Genomic DNA, 14,845 nt, shown 5'->3' on the forward strand with positions numbered 1-14,845 from the left:
TGTCGGCTATTGGAACACCCTCTAGAGGCTGCAGGAGGAGAATGCCAGCGCTGGAAGATCAATACAGTGAGAGAGCGAAAGAGAACAAGACAGGGGGTAGAGAGGCATAGGGAGGCTCGGGGAAGGAAAGAGAATGAAACAGGGGGTGTCGCTGCCCGAGAGAGAGAGAGAGAGAGACGGATAGAGCAAGAGACGGAGTTAGAGCGAGAGCAAGGTGCACACGTTGCTCAGCCTCCTCATTGCAGCCGCGACAGGCAGCCAGAGAGGAGCTCCAGTCGAACCCGTGGCAACAATAGACTACAGAAAACACAGCTTGACCAATCAATAGACCTCTGCCAGAAACATTGTGAGCCGGAGAGAGCTGCTCAAGGACCACGGAGGAGCAGATAAGGTGAAGGTCTGAGGCAATTACAGCGCCGCTTTCCAAAACTAGGTAAGTTGAGCAGCTTGTGCTTTCTTTCTCGTAGCGGCTGCGGGGGCTGATTGGGGTTTTGAGGCTTCAGCGTCAATCAAAATATGATCATCATGAGCTTCAGATTGAATGTCAGGTTACTGAAGTCACATCAGGGGAACTGGAGCAGGTTTCTTCTTTGATTGCATCATTTGCATGTGTTTGAATATGCATTGAGTGGATTCCGTTACAACAGTTCTTCAGTTTGCAGTTGAAAGTGGTGTCTCGGTTTATGGATGCTGCTTTTGATTCATTCACAAGCGCAAGCATGTACTGGGAAGGATATTTCCCTGATGGTTTTGATGAAGTTGGTTCTGTGTGTTGTTTTAATGCAAGTTATGATGGTAGAACTTTACTTGCAGTAAAATTTGTAATTTAAACTATACAGTTAAACTAAACAGTTAGAAATTTAGGATGGAAATGTTGGGGATAATTAATTTACAATTGTATGGAAGTATTTTTGGTATGGAAGTATGTCTACAAACTCATAGACAATGGTTTGTTTACATTTATTAATTATGTTAATATTATACTATATTTTTGTACTGTACTGGCGAAATAGTGCTCCATAGTCACTCAGAGTAACAAATATATGTTTTTGTCTAAAAATTATTCACGTAAATTTAAATTATGGACTATACTATTTTACATAAATTACATGTAATATATAGTACAGGATATAAAGTTAATTTGCGAAGACGGATAACTTATAATAATAATTTATAGTATATAAATGCCCTTACAGCTCAAACCCATCACTGGAAAACACCCATACACTCTCATTCAGACACATACACTATGGACAATTTAGCCACCCAATTCACCTGTACCACATGTCCTTTGGACTGTGGGGGAAACCGGAGCACCCGGAGGAAACCCATGCGAACACGGGAGAACATGCAAACTCCACACAGAAATGCCAACTGAACCAGCCGGGGCCCAAACCAGCGACATTCTTGCTGTGAGGCGAACATGCTACCCACTGCGCCACCGTGTCGCCCCATAATAATAATTAATAGTATATAAATATGGTAGTTTAGTATATGAGTTTGTATGTAGGGATTTATATTTACATAAATGAATATAAATAGTTTTCTAGAGCCATTCAGCTTAACATATCACTTTAAGGATCTACACTGACCTTTACTTGTTACAATATGTAAAGGAAGATAGATGTCACTATTTTAAATTTGGTCATATTTTACCAAAAATCTATAAAATGGGTAAAACCTCGTTGTTTTTATGTTTAGTATTTCAGGATTAAGATTTAATTTTGAAAATAAAATGCAAGTTTTTAATTTAATATTCTCTTTCAAACTAGACCTAACAAAGTTTTTGAATTTATTTTTGGCATGTATCGTTAAATTGAATGATAACTATATGATTAAAAACAATTGTATAATAATATTTATTTTAAAAAACCTAAAATAATAAAAAGAAAATGAACAGTTATGTACAAAAAAAGTCTAAAATTCACTTTTATTTTTTGTTAATGCTATATAATTGGGATAGATATTATTTTATGGTCATCTAAATGTGTAATACTATATTTTTTGTGTCTAATTTATGCTGTGTACATATGCTATTTAAAAATATAAATGCAAAACTGGATACACAGTGTTTGTTTACCATTTTTATTTGGGATCTGCTCAATTACTTGCAAGTTTGACATAAACTGTCACAGCTGCTTCCTTCAAATCTAAATGCAGTTTGTTGAAGAATCGATCAAAAACAGCCCGATTGCTCTGTGCCTTTTTTGCATAGATGTTGCCTGCATGTCAGTCTCGCCATACCCCAGAGTGAGCAATTATTTTGTGCAGGTGGAAAACTTTCCATCCAAATAGTTGGAGGATGCTGTTACGGGCAGATAATGATGTCACTATCCATCCTGTGGATAAACTGGCTGTTTATTTCTTCCACTACATCCTGTGCCACCTTTTTTTTTTCAGAGAAATATTCCTGCGCTCGCTGTTGTGCATCCATTCCTCCTCCCCGCAGAGCTGCACTGTGAAGGATATTGTCATATTTCTTAAGTGTTTGATTTGTCAAAGTCAGTTGAACATATTGTCCACGGGCAGAGCGTGTGGTATCGGCACGATATTAAAAATCTGGCATGGGGGATACTTTCTGCAGATTTATAACTGGAGTATAAATCTTAACACCTCAGCTACGAGACCTTTTCTTCACCGCACTGCCATGCGAAGGAACGATAGCGAACGCCTCCCCGCACAGTGTAAGATGAGAGCCCAGGGGTACATGGTAATCTCTCCGTAGGTAGATCACACCTCTCCGCTGCTCATTTCTTCCTTCCTCCTGCTCCTCTTTCATTAGTCTTAGGCACGATTTCAAAGCTTTCCCCGAGTCTGAGAATGCAGATAACACGCACCACTCCTGCTAGTGCACAGGCCTATCTATTAAACATGCAGCCATCAGAACGCTCGCTCTCAAATTTATGGAAATGTAAATCAATGATGTTGACCAACAAATATACATTTGAAAATGTTCGGTTCATCTGAAACAGCTATTGACACATTCATTTGCCAGAACAGGGGTATAGAAAATTGTGCATAATTCGAATATCAAATATAAATTAGCATTTTCACACAATAAAAGATAAATAAAAAAGCAGGGTATCCACAGTGTCTTAAAGTCTTAAAATGTCTTAAATTTTAAAAACAAAATTTTAGGCCTTAAAAAGTCTTAAATTCATTGATATATTGTGTTGTAGGTCTTAAATAATTTTTAACAGGTCTTAATTTTCCTATATCCATGTAAAGCTACCCAATTGGGCTAACATCCATCCAATCACTAACCTTCTATCTCTATAAGTTTTATCAAAATTTTATTTATTAACTCAATTTACCAATGGTTTAATTATCTTCCTTACAATAACATTTGTTTTTAATGGTTCTTTAATATTTTAATTGGATCAACAAACATCTAAAATGACTAAGTACAAGCGTGAAAGCGAAAGATTGAAGCAGTGTACTGATTCTGTGACACGTTACCTGATATATTCAAAAGATCGAAGAGTGGTTAGATAGAGACGAGATAAATTAAATATCATTTAACAACTATAGTGAGACGCGATCCATCTTTGATAAACTGTCCGACGTTGAGTTTTGTGCTCAAAACACCCGCTGACTGCTGGAGCTCAGACGCATGCATACGCTGCAGCGTTGAAGGCAGGGGTCGAGCCTACCTCCCTGGACAGGGCCAGCTTGGTGGTGGTGGGGAGGATGTGGGTGAACATCTGCGTCAGTATCTGCAATCAAATATCTAAATATTCTTAGATCAAGTAAAAAAAAAAAAAAAATTTTTGTTTTCAATTTTTTAAAAAAATAATGCAAAATTCTGAGATTTTTTTTTTAAACAAGCAAAATTATCTACTAGTGGGCAGGGTAAGTAAAATAGTCTTGTTTCGCTTTGAAATGTAGATATTTGGACTACAAAATTGTCAAAAAGTAAGAAAAACATTTTTGTTCTTGTTGCATATTTTGTAGCTCTTGTTCAGCTGTAATCCAGACTCAATCTTGCATACATTGCAATATCTATATTGTGCAGGCCCGCAAAAATCATAAAAGTGCAACACAGTAAAGGATGGCAAAATTTATGATGATGCAAGATTTCTGATTAAAGGTAATGCAACACTATTATAATGACAAATCATGGATTTTTGTTTTTATTATTAGTCTGAAGTCATATACATGCATGTAGTTTTGCTGTAAAATGCTATTTAAAATAGCGTTTACTATATAAATTATACTGAATATAGCCAGCTGTACAGTAAAATATTAATAAATAGTAGAAATAGGTTTGTTTATATGCGAGCTATGTAAATCTATTTATTTATTTATTTATTTTACAGATTGCTATATTTTTCTGACCAGTGAAGGAATCCTACATGGGGATGAATACATTTATTAACATGTTTGCTTTGTTGGCATGTAAAAGTATACTAACAATCAATATATCTTTAATATATAGTGAAATCTTGACATAAAAGGCATGTGATTTTGCTGACAAATGCTACAGTATATATAAATAAAATTATTTTAAAACTTTAATATGCATTGTGGTTAAAATCGTTATTATAATCAACCAATTTTATAGTAAAAGTAGTTTTGCGCTTTTAAAAAGAGAGTGACCTTTAAGTTATATCTAAATGCATCTGAGCCACAGCGACTTGCTTTAATTTAATGCATTTAATACAATTAGAGTTTCTGATACTTTTCTTTCTCTGTGAGATTAATTAACATGTAGCTGCACGCCTGTGGGTAACCAAATAGCTCAACTGTGTTAGTCTATGAGGAAATTAATAATTTACATAATATTTCAGTCCGGGGGCTTTGCCTGTGCTCAGTGCCCAACAGTGAGTGTGTTGCAGAAGTTCTACTCGTCTACTCTTGCTATTAGACTGCTAAATGGTAATTAAGCCAGGGCTCCAATTGCATGCACTCTGTGGAAAACGTGAATGTTTAAAAAGAACTCTGGCGTCATATATTGGACCACCCGAGGATCATTGTCCAAAATGAAAGCAGGCTGAGGCGGCTGCACTCTATGCCCTCGCTGTTCAACTGCCATTAAATGGCTTTCAAGTGACTATTCTTTTTGTCATTGACTTAAATACAGCTTAGCTGATGGATCCGTTTGCCTTAACGCTATTTTTTTCTTGCAGTTTGTGTGCGATTTTTAATGCACTCCTGCTGTTGAAATGACCATTTTGAGCATTATTGTTCTCAATTTAATTACCAACCCTCACTGAACAGCTTAAGCCAAGGACACATTAGGCAGCAGAAACTGTTGTTGCTAAAGCAAATTATACCATACAAAAAAAAAAAAAGCGTTTAACGTTCACCCCCTCAAACATGAAGCCGTGGTCTGTTCTGTCATAGGTTCAATCTGTATGATAAATGCTTCGCCGGCTCTGATCTCTTTTAGGTGTTCACCTTCTGAAAGCCAAGCTATCTTTTAAATAATACGTGGATCCAAAGAGAGCAAGTGATGGATGTAGAAAATGACTTGCCTGCTGCTTGTGCACCTGTTTTTTTTACCTTCTCTAATCCTCCTAGTCTGTTCCTAGACCACCAGTGCCGTCAGCAGGGGGAGCCGGCGAGCTCTCGCTTTGATTTGAAAGTGGGCTTTTGGCTTCATGGTCGTTTCAGCATATCAGACAATGACTGAACTGCAGCGTGATGCTCTAAATTAATGGGATTAATGTTTATTTGGCTAATCTGATTAGTGAGTTAATCGGATTGAACTGCTTCGGAGTGTGCAAGAAATCCTCCAAGTAAAAACAGATTCATTAACATTATTTAAAGATGCAGGGGTTCATTTCTGCACCTCTAGCAACACTCAAACAAAACTCCAACACTCTTATTGCATTCAAACATGTTTTTAAAATCCACCTATTATGCTCTTTTTGCCTGTTACCTGTGTCTGCAGTTCCCAAAAGAGATTGATTCTGAACTGCCTGAAATGAATATGCAGCCTGTAGGTTTGAAAATAAAATTACACAGTGCCAGTCTATGGTTTCCACTGACTGTCCATGACAACCTGAAACACTGGTGTTGTTGACACCTAAAAGAGTTTAATTTGTTTTTAAACAGACACAGATGCTAACGTGAAATTCATTGTTGTTGTTCCTCTAAACAAGTGAAACTTTGATTTATATGACAATGCGCATTTTGTTCAATAATGGTTCAAGACCAATCAGAATAGAGTAGACCCCTTAGCAAGAAGGGCTTTAGAAAGACAGAATCCTCGAACAGACTGTTTTAGACATTACAAACAAAAAAGGTGAGGCTGCTATGCATGGATGACACTTGATTATGAAGTCAGAAGGGGCAAGAAAAAAAAAACTGCACATACTGTAATGTAGCGTCTTTTTTGCTTCCTTCAGCACATTATATAAGTTAGTACAGATACATCTATATTTAAATAAGGATATATCAAAGCAACATCCTACCTTATGCCTAGTTCAGATTATACGATTTTCAGTTCAATTTGCAAATAGACAAGTTCGTTGACAAGTCGGGCTTTATTGATGGAAAAATCAGAGGATGAACCGCTCTCTGAAATCTGTGTGTGAAGAACTCAATGACGCATCAAAGAGGATCACTGACAAAAAACAAACAAACAAATATATAGAATGTCAAAAAACTCATTTATTAACCTTTAAAATAGCATGAAGACATTTGAAGTTTTTTTTTGCTCTGTGTGGCGTTACTTCAGCAATGTAAATGTTAACATTACTAAGGCATTACTAATAGTTTTAATAGTCAAAAATATTTAAACTAAATTTCTGATCTCTTTATATTAAAATGCTGAGTTAAAGAGACTCTTAAACCTGATAAATACAATGTCACAGTGTGTGCAATGGTAAAGCGTAAATACTGAATAATCAAAGCAAACTTTAAGGTATGAATAGTAATAAAAATATGTCTGTCAACAACACAAATTATGATAATCAAATCTGAGCTTTCAAGTAAAGGAACCAGCCATTATTATTCAAATACATACTGCAACATTACAAATTGTGAAGTTGAATGACTATATTAGCCCTCATGTTAAAAACTTTTCAGATGGGGAGCTAGTGGCTGGGATGCACAAAAAAAGAAACCAAAAAGCCACTCTGGTCCCATCCTTGCATTCGTTTTTATTTACAATCTTCTCCCTGCTGCTGGCACTTATTTTATTTATACAAACTTACACCCTAAGTTTATTGGCATTGCTTCCAAGGCGCTTGCTCAGCAGCCACATTTTAATAAACCTAAAACACTTCACACCGAAACTACATACTAAATCTTTTAAAAATATTTTTTATTGATATTGACAATGGTGTTCAGTTAATAAATATCTATACCAATTTTATCGCCCAGCCCTATATTTTTCATTATTTATTTATTCATGAATTATTAAATGAATGAAAATCAGAGCATGTTTCCCTTTTAAAACATATCATCTTTGTCACGATCACCAGCAATCTAGGCTTTGCAGATCGCTGGAAAACATGCATTTTCACCCGGAGTACAATTCTGCCACCATATGAACTACTATTCCCTTCAGGCACCACACACACACACACACACACCTGTTCTGGAGCTGTTCTGATTACACATACACAGGTGGGAGCTGCTTAAGGACTGATTACTAGGGCCAGACGGAATCTGCGGACGTTTTTTGCTATTTCTGCTGAGAATTTTGGTAAAAATCTGCGGATTTCTGCGGAATTGTTTTGGGAGTTTCCAGCTTAGTATCATAACTTACACTTTGATATATTAAATAAAAAGTAATACATTACTGAATAAAAACTGAATAAATTCCGATTTACACATTTACTCAAGTAAATAAACAGAATTTATAATGGGCTAAAAAACTGCAGAAATCTGTGGAATTCTGCGGAAAATCTGCGGAATTCTGCGCACGCAGATTCCGAGTGGGCCTACTGATCACTCAGACTATATAAACTTATCAGATTGACACTCACATTGCTGAGTCTTGTTGGTGCAAACCCTTTAACATTACAAAGCTTTTCCTGGTTTAGTCTCTCCATGTTTTGACCCTCACTTTGTTCTTTTGTTTATGTTGTCTGCCACCTGCATCAACCATTTGCGTGTTCCCTGACAACTATTCTGGATTTCCTTGTTTATACTTGTTTGCTCCTGTATTTGACTATTATCTCCCCAACTACTTCTTAATGAAGTTGCACATGGATCCTCATCTCCGTTTTCCAGCATCCTTAAGTTACAGTCTTAGATGGGAAACAAAAATGATTTACTTGTAGAGCTGGTCTGATTTGCTAAAACAGTGTGCTGTGTATTTTTTGCTTTTGCTTTTCACAGAAGCTGTCAGAAACAGGTGATTTCTCAGGACACCTATTTCAGTGATATCTGTCAGGTAGTCGGGACATTTTATGCTTGGTATTCAGAAAAAAACACACAAATATAATACAATAAATAAATAAAAAATGCTTACAGCACGTTTAATAGTGAAAATGCAACAAGTCAGCAGTTTAAGTTTTTGTATACGTGTTCTTATTGGCATTCTTTTTGGCCTTATATCAGGTATACCTGACAGGTTGCCTGACAATTTTAGATAAATGCTCAACTTCTGGCATATTGAAAAGCTTTGCACAGCCAAAGAAAATCAGCAATCGATAGAAGGCTAAAAAACGCTGTTATATAGTACTCAGTGACAAAGAACATTTGACTTATCAGCTCACATTCGATCAGGGCCAGCTAACAGGGCGATTGATTACACTGTAAAGCACTGGAGGAAATGGAACAAATGAATAAATCAAAAGTGATTTACAAATGCGTAAAAACGAGCCAGGTATTTCTTTGGTTCTGTCAAGAATGGTCAAGTGTGTTGATCTGTAGTGTGTGTGTCTAAAAGAGAAGCACATGAAAGATAAAAAATGAGAAGACAGCAGGTAGTCATCAGCCACTAGTGTTTATCAATACTGAGTGACAAACACAAATAGAGTCCTGAAGCCGTGACATCAAAACCTGAAGGACTAATTTCCCATATATACACACACACACACACACATATATATATGTGTGTGTGTGTGTGTGTGTATATATATATATATATATATATATATATATATATATATATATATAATATAATATAATATAATATATGTACATTGGAATTGAGCTACTTTTAGGCATGGGACAATAACTGTTTTCAAGGTATACCGCAGTTTGGTAAAGTCAAGGATTTAAAACGGTCAAAATTTTCAGCTATATCTAGGGATGCAAGGGTGCTTTGTCAAATAAAAAACGTATCATCTCGTTGTCCTCCTGCGCTTTGGTGTGCCCTGTGATCCACAGTTCCGAATATGCAGTATAAATATTGGTTTGTTAATAAAGACAGCTGCAACAAAGCAGTTCTGCTTTTTTATATGCTTTCGATTACCTTTCACATCCATTACACGTGCGAAGACCTGTCCAATCACCTCATAGTATATAAATCTGTTGTTGACATCACGTTTGCTCACATGTCATTGAGTGCGTGTGGAGTTTCTGTGGTTTTCAGCATGTCTATTGAAGAAAATACAGTGCATATGCTCAGTTGCTCTCAGTGTGTTTCAACAGACACTCAATGTCAATTCAGACAGAGACAAAAACTTAATAAATGCAGTTTTTGTTGTTGTTGTTGTTGCTGCAAAGATAGTCTAGATTAGTGGTCACCAACAGGCTAATCGAGTCTGTGTCCAGACCCAGAATGTTCCATACGGACGCGGACATACAACAGGTCTGTTACTTTAGTCCAGCTTTTGCTGGGTGTTCTTCCACTATTCACTCTGTATTCATCACTCCCGCTATTCACTCTGTTAACCCGCTATCTACTAAGAAAATTTTTCTTCTCAACTTGTCAACAATGTGTAAACAATTCCTGCTGAATTAAGAGAGAAAAGCTGAATGCTCTCTCTTTCTTCATTCTCTAAGATGATGTTAATAAGTGAAACGGAGCTCTCTGGAATCATAATAAAATCATACAGAAATCATAAATCAAAATGTGTTGTTGCCTTGGGAATACAAACGTAATGTAAACAGAGCTAATCAATACTTTAAAAGTGCTCAATTATTAAGATGTGTTGACATAATTATTATCAGCATAATTGGTTGAGACTGTTGAGTCGAGATGTAAACTAGAAAAAGGGGACATTTAAGCTTTTTCTATTTTTTTAAGCAATTTATTTGAACATACAATTTCCAAAATGCCCTTAATTTTATTTAATTTATGCAAGACTATGCAAATCTACAGTCATGTATGCAAAGCTGTTGCATTGTCAGGTGTTTGTTACTCAGTAAATGTTTATTGTTCTTTGAATTGTTCTGTGTGGTGTGCATTTTATTTCTAAGCAAAGCACTAACCGTACTGTACTGAAACCTTGACCCCAAAACCGTGATACATACCAAAGCGTGAGTAGATTGAACCAATGCACACATCTCTAGCAGAAAAGATATTCAAAAAATTCAATTTTACATTGTAAAGAAATCAATGATTTTAAAAGAAATTAAGACAACAGAAGTCTATGATTTATTTGAATTATTTAGACATGTTTACTGCTCCAAAATATGATAAATATTTCTTAAAGTGTGGTTTATTTATAAACTAATTCCGCGAGGATCACGTGCTTATGATTGAACACAGCTGGTTCCACATTAGCAATGTATATTGTACCAATCAGATGACACACTGACACAATAAAAATAACCAGAGCTTTCTACTCCAGTCATCTTAGTCTTGAAGAATCCCCCCTTCCACCTCTACTCCTCCCCTTCTCTGATAGGGCAGCACAGTGGCCCCGTGATTAGCATTGTTGCCTCACAGCAAGAACACCGCTGGTTCTACCCCTATCCGAGCTGGTCTGCCTTTCTGTGCGGAGTTGCATGTTCTCCCCGTGTTCGCGTAGGTTTTCTCTGGGTTTCCCGGTTTCCTCCCACCGTCCAAAAACGTACACTATAAGTAAACTGATTAGTTCAAAATAGCATCTTAAGACAACTCTTAGTCAGGTATATATCAGCACGTTCCAAGCAGGGGAGCTCTCGAGACCTACATGAGCTCAAACTCTTTTGTCGTCCTTCAAACAGGAGGGAGCCCTGGGCTCGAGGATATTCTGAGCTCAGGGTTGTCCTGGGACAGCATGCCATATACACTTTATTTTAAATAATCAGTTAAGTGTGAACTCTTGAAATGAAATATTTTGTGTTCAAAGGGTGAAAAAGTTGTTGTTTTTTGCCCAGACATTAAAAAAATATATATGTTAGCTCAGTAATCACAATACCATCAACCCGTGATATATTTAACCAAGGTTATCATACCATCAGAATCATAAACCGGCCCATGCCTAGCTGCTTTATCTTTGATTCTTTCTTCCTGACAATCTGAAGAAATATCAGGACATCAGTTGGATCCGATGTTTATTTGCTGGCACTGTAATGCATTTACAGATGTTTTAATAATGTGTAACAACTGTAACTGAATTTTTAATCCATGTACAAGAAAAGCAAGTAACCATATTTTCTAATAGGTTATAATTTTAAAGCTTCTTTAATCTGAGCTTTACTGTTCAAAATGGTTAGTCGATCTCAACAAGTTTATTTCTGTCCAGACAGAAATAAGCAGCTGAAGGTTGCTTCTTAAAAAAAACATGTGTTTTCTACACTGTGATTAAAAGTTGACACTTTGATTTGATCCGAAGCAAACACATTCAATAAAAAGAAACCAAAAAATATAATGTTTTCACATTTTAAAATTGCCTGTTTGTTTATATCACCCTGCAGATAAACAGTCTAAACACGACTTGCACAAACTGCCAAAAGTATAGTTAGACTTGTTTTTTTTCACACAGTTTAAACACTTGTTTCCTCCAAGTATGCGTGAGGTCACATTTCCATCAGCCAATCAGCTTTGCTCCAGATCCTGCGCTTGTTAAGTGATGTTATTAAAGAGTAAAACAATTATTTGCTCCAGTGAAGATTCCATCTGTCTTCAATTAGTTAGAATTGTGTCATTAACTTAATATGTTATCCGCTCGCACATTTCCTCTGCTTAATGTTGGGAATGAAAATGACTGCTGATCCTATTTTATTTTGCAGCTCTGTAAACGCACACCCTCCGAGATACAGATGTGAGCCAACATGCAGTATTAATCTTTCTGATTCAACGTCATTTTCAATTATCGCTAGTATCCCGACACTTCGGCGGTGTTGTGGAAGAGACATGGTCAATGGCTGCTGTCACAAGCAATCATTGACAAAGTGTCAAATCTATATTGCTAAAGGACACAGTCTACAGCAGCCATGCAAACTAACGCTGGAGAGAGGGAACGAGAGAAACTAAATATTTTTCTTCTTTAATTTCCAAACATTCCACAGCAGAATTGCTTGTATTTATTATTTGAGCCCTGAGATGGCATAAAACAAATGATTTTATAATGACTTCGAGGCAGTGCTAGTAATTACAGCAGTGGAACTGATTAAGCTCATCCAATAATTAAACAAATATCATTGATTTCCCTCAGAGCTCCCAAACAGCCATCCGCCGCCATCCGCTTCCTGTTCTCCCCCTCCCTGAAGCAATAGGCCAATCGGATGACAGTGATTTGAGGAGCGCAATAAAAGTCAGACGCATTGATATTCCATGCAGCGGCCTTTCCTGTCCCTTTGTCAATAGATAAAGATTGAAAAGAGGCGGTTTGTTGGAAAATAGATATACATCGCGCGCAGGCCTTCTGCTGTAGCAGGAATCAGTGGATCTGTTATGTGGATATTTGCTCTGACCTACTGTTTGTAGATGTGTGGTTGGCTCATGTTGGTCTTTCGCTCGCTAGTTCTCCCCATCTGTGCGGGCAGATGGATGAGCACTCCCACATAAAGTTTTCTTTGCCAATCGCCATCCTTCCTGCTTTGTAGTTAAAAGAGAAAACTGACTCTTTTTTGGATCCATTGTATCTCCGCTAAGCGCTTCGGCTATCGTGTCATTGCTGCTTTTCATAGACGTTTGGAGCTAACTAATAAAGTCTTGATTTGTCAGCCGAACACATGCAGAGCGATATCAGAGTGTGTCTTATTTGAACGGACAAGTGCATTCAAGTGATCGTCTGGGAGACTTGAGCTTTAAACAAAAGCCCACACAATTGCTGACGAGTGTTATATTTAAATAGATTCCGCCTGGCGAACAGTAGGGGAGGAATTGTGAGCAGACTCGCAGATTTACATTCAAATACGCTGCTGTGTTGTCATTTGATGTAAATTCTTTTGGTCAACATTGTGTTCATTGAAGGAAGTGCTTGTGTGTAGATGCCCCGAGGCATTTCAAAGAGACTTTAAGGACACTTTTACAAACGATTTTAGGGATAATTCTGTCAAATATGAATAGTCTGTTATTTTTTCTTCAACCACTTGTTGTAAATGTGAATGACTTACTTTCTTATGTAGATCACAAAAGGAGGCATGTTGAGTTTTACCATGCAGTGACTGTCAAGGATAACCAGCGGCTCTGAAATGACACCTTCATTTGAATATGTGCATGAGGGATGTCACTTCTATTTTGAAGTATCTTTAAATATAGCATGACAATTATGACAAACATAGCACTATAGCAAGAGCTGGGCGGTATGAAAGTATATAGTGCTCAGCATAATTGAACACACCCCATTTCAAAATGAATATTTTAATCCATTTGTCAGTGAATATTGTCAATGTATGGTGCATTTAAACAAAGCAGATTTATTAAACAGATATATTTATTAAAATAATAATTAAGTCCCCAAACATATTTAGAAATCGAAAGATAATATAATTCAATTCAAGTAAAATATTGATAAAAATTACAACCTACAAAATTTTCTCTTTATAAATTTGTATTTAATATTTTTCTATAACATAAATTTGGGTGTACTAGTTTTTGGACCGTTATCATAAGTTATTTAGTTAGATAAGCTCTAGGTTTGGCTTTAGTACTGACTAATCTAATGTATGCACAAATATAATATTGTATAGCTTTCTATTAAATATATGAATTAAAAAGATAGATTTGTCAGTGGTGAACATATATGCTAAGCACTGTATATCATATCAGTGGAATGAAATGTGTAGCGTAAAATCATTTTTTTATTCTGTGTATATTGCAAAATAATAAGTGGGTGTTGCCAACTCACATGCAACATGCATGAGGTGGAGGCTCTATGGGAGACTGGCACTTAATTTTCAGTAATTACAAGAATTGTAATTGTCTATATTTAGTTTTTTTTAAGTGTTTACATAATGATATTTTCATATTTAAGGTTATTTGCCTGTAACTTGACATATATTTTTTATATGAGAGACGATCCCAGCAGGCACAGGACGTCAACATAATGTCAGATTGACGTTGTACCCCAATGTTGTGGGATGTGAAAATGAAAATCGATTTGATGTCACAACCCAACGTCAGGCCACGGTCAATGTCTAATAATTGACAGACGTTGCATTTTGGTTACTTTATAACGCAGCCTAAAAACAATAACATATCAACGTCTAATGATGTTACAGCTTGACGTTGTGTGGATGTTACCAATATGACGTCTATCAGATGTTAGATTTTGGTTGCCATACCTGATGAATAAATGTCGTTAATTGACGTCATTATGACATCAATATGACGTTGGTTTAAGATGTTGGCTCAACATTGGATTTTGGTCACTTTCTAACACAACCTAAAATCAACCAAAAATCTACGTCATTTCGTGTCGCTCATTCATTCATTCATTCATTCGTTCGTTCGTTCGTTCGTTCGTTCGTTCGTTCATTCATTCATTTATTCATTCCTTTATTCATTTATTCATTCATTCATTTTTCTTTGGCTTAGTCTCTATTACAGATTTCGCCACAGTGG

The 14,845-nt window shown here is 36.4% G+C and overlaps 1 protein-coding gene across 9 annotated transcripts in view; it reads left to right on the forward strand.

The window, feature by feature from the left end:
• Positions 1 to 229: 229 nt before the first annotated feature.
• The window catches only part of tnr (tenascin R (restrictin, janusin)), a 238,342-nt gene continuing 223,726 nt past the window's right edge, over positions 230 to 14,845 (forward strand). For 8 of the 9 annotated variants that reach the window (XR_012385660.1, XR_012385666.1, XM_073913256.1 and 5 more), the window contains exon 1: positions 239 to 433. The gene's annotated coding sequence lies outside the window, so the exon portion shown is untranslated. 9 annotated transcript variants of the gene reach the window in all.

This window comes from Danio rerio, chromosome 2 (genome assembly GCF_049306965.1).
Source record: "Danio rerio strain Tuebingen ecotype United States chromosome 2, GRCz12tu, whole genome shotgun sequence".
Lineage (NCBI taxonomy): Eukaryota > Metazoa > Chordata > Actinopteri > Cypriniformes > Danionidae > Danio > Danio rerio.